The sequence below is a fragment of the Procambarus clarkii genome, unplaced genomic scaffold (assembly GCF_040958095.1).
Source record: "Procambarus clarkii isolate CNS0578487 unplaced genomic scaffold, FALCON_Pclarkii_2.0 HiC_scaffold_133, whole genome shotgun sequence".
Lineage (NCBI taxonomy): Eukaryota > Metazoa > Arthropoda > Malacostraca > Decapoda > Cambaridae > Procambarus > Procambarus clarkii.
In genome coordinates, this window is record NW_027189166.1 from 1,435,087 (window position 1) to 1,438,196 (window position 3,110).

Genomic DNA, 3,110 nt, shown 5'->3' on the forward strand with positions numbered 1-3,110 from the left:
GAAAGGTGAGGTGAGGTGAGGTGAGGTGAGGTGAGGTTAGGTTAGGTTAGGTGAGATTCGGTGAGGTGAGGTGAGATTATGTTAGGTGAGGAAAGGTAAGGTGAGGTAAGGTGAGGTGAGGTGAGGTGAGGTTAGGTTAGGTGAGGTTAGGTTAGATTAGGTTAGGTTAGTTTAGACTAGGAAATAGACTAGGTTTGTAGAAATAGAAATGGAAAAAGGGCTGTAGTTGTTGGTAGTGTTTCCTATCACCGAATGCCTCTGTTCACCTAGCAGTAAGTAAGTATCCAGGAATTAGTTAGGTTAGGTTAGATTAGGTTAAGTTAGTTTAGGCTAGGAAATAGGCTAGGTTTGTAGAAATAGAAATAGGGCTGTAATTGTTGGTAGCGCTTCCTATCACCGAATGTTTCTGTTCACCTAGCAGTAAATAGGTATCCAGGAGTTAGTTAGGTTAGGTTATGTTAGATTAGCTTAGGTTAGATTAGGTTAGGTTAGGTTAGGTTAGATTAGGTTAGATTAGGTTAGGTTGGTTTAGGGTAGGTTTGTAGAAGTAGGGCTGTAATTGTTGGTAGCCTTTCCTATCACCGAATGCCTCTGTTCACCTAGCAGTAAATAGGTATCCAGGAGTTAGTTAGGTTAGGTTATGTTAGATTAGCTTAGGTTAGATTAGGTTAGGTTAGATTAGGTTTGGTTAGGTTAGGTTAGGTTAGATTAGGTTAGGTTGGTTTAGGGTAGGTTTGTAGAAGTAGGGCTGTAAATGTTAGTAGCCTTTCCTATCACCGAATGCCTCTGTTCACCTAGCAGTAAATAGGTATCCAGGAGTTAGTTAGGTTAGGTTATGTTAGATTAGCTTAGGTTAGGTTAGATTAGGTTAGGTTAGGTTAGGTTAGATTAGGTTAGGTTGGTTTAGGGTAGGTTTGTAGAAGTAGGGCTGTAAATGTTAGTAGCCTTTCCTATCACCGAATGTCTCTGTTCACCTAGCAGTAAATAGGTATCCAGGAGTTAGTTAGGTTAGGTTATGTTAGATTAGCTTAGGTTAGGTTGGGTTAGGTTAGGTGAGGTTAGGTTAGGTTAGTTTAGACTAGGAAATAGACTAGGTTTGTAGAAATAGAAATAGAAATAGAAAAGGGCTGTAGTTGTTGGTAGCCTTTCCTATCACCGAATGTCTCTGTTCACCTAGCAGTAAATAGGTATCCAGGATTAGTAAGCTAGCTACTTGGGGCGTGGTGAGTGAGTGAGGGTTAGTCACTAGTTGGACCTTGTGGGGTGGTGGGTGTTGGAGACCACTATAAGCCTAACATGTATAAAGTGCCTGTCTGCCTGTCCCCCGACTCAATGATGTTACAATTATTGACTAAATGAAGCCTAAGAGAGCATATGCAAGGCCTAAGATGAGTCATTTGTCAGCAGCAACTTGTGCGAGATCAATGGCAGCGGTGGCATCCCAACATTTCTATTTTGGAGCAACAGTAGTAGTAGTAGTAGTAGTCCATTTGTTGTTGGTTAATTTGACTAAATAGTTGCAATAAGTACTATCATTAATGGAGAATTGGCTGCTATGTGTGAGTATCCTCCGCCTGCCTGCCCGCCGCAGTTACCAGTATCCTGACTCACTCACTCACTCACTCACTCACTCACTCACATGTGATTACTTACTACTTGTATACAATAGCAACGGCCATACTACCTACCTACCTATCACCTTGAGAACACTGCGTCTCCTCCCATACTTCTGTCAGGTTAAACACCGTTGACTTTGGTTAGTACTTGGATGGGTGACCTGCCTGGGAACACCAACTGCTGCTGCTGTTAGTATACATATTTGGGCAGTCTCTGTGGGTCAGTGTGTGTGTGTGTGTGTGTGTGTGTGTGTGTGTGTGTACAAGAATGTCGCACATGGAAATGTGTACATGCCATTTTAATAATAGTTTACCATCCATGTAGAAAACGTCTACCTGTTTGGCAGTCCATTGTCTCTCTCTGCCGGCCGGCCGGCCTACCTACCTGCTAAAACTTGGCCTCTTAATATACTGTTGAATATCTATCTCCAGTGATCACTTACCCTTAATTCCTACATTATTAACCAAATGATCTCATTAACAAATCTTTACACATTTCAACCACCTACCTTCCTGCTAACATCAATCACAACAACTAATACACTCAACTCAGTCCCAAACACTTTTCTTATTCCTTCCTCAACACCTCGCCCTATATAACCTATCTTACAATATTCAATTTAAATACCTAACTGACAACCCCTCCCAAGGTAGCTCCTCAGGGCCCCTCTCCCCCTGCCCCCTCCCCCACCAACCCCCCCCCCGCCCCACCAACAACACCTCCCAAGGTAGCTCCTCAGGGCCCCTCTCCCCCTGCCCCCTCCCCCACCAACCCCCCCCCCCCACCAACAACACCTCCCAAGGTAGCTAGCTCCTCAGGGCCCCTCTCCCCCTGCCCCCTCCCCCACCAACCCCCCCCCCCCCACCACCAACAACACCTCCCAAGGTAGCTCCTCAGGGCCCCTCTCCCCCACCATCTAACCCCCCCCCCCTATCCCCCATACCGCCCCCATCCATCCCTCCCCCCCTCCCCCCCCCCGCCCAACACAGAAAATGGCGGCCACAACGCTATATTTAACCAGCCAAAACTTTCGGTCCTTGGCCTATGTGCTATTTATTCCTGAAATAAAACGAGGGAAAAAAACAAACCGGATTTTCCTTCCCTAGTAAAACATGTATTTTACAGAACGAGGCCTAAAATAGCACATATTGGATATTGCATTGCTTGTTTACCATTCACAAACTCATTTGGAAACACCACACTAATTATTAATTAATACATACTTTTAAACACACACACACACACACACACACACACACACACACACACACACACACACACACATGTCAGTTAGCCTAAATTCTCCAATATTCATTCATAAAACTGCCTCACGGGACTGCAACCTTATCAAATAAAGCTGTCAGGTCTTTCTAACTGTCAACACAAATTAACAACTTCACATCTCAATCATTGCAACTGTTGATAAATAGACACTAACTAACCTTGCTATGAGATATAAATACAAGTGCCAAATTTGATTCAGAAGGCAACTC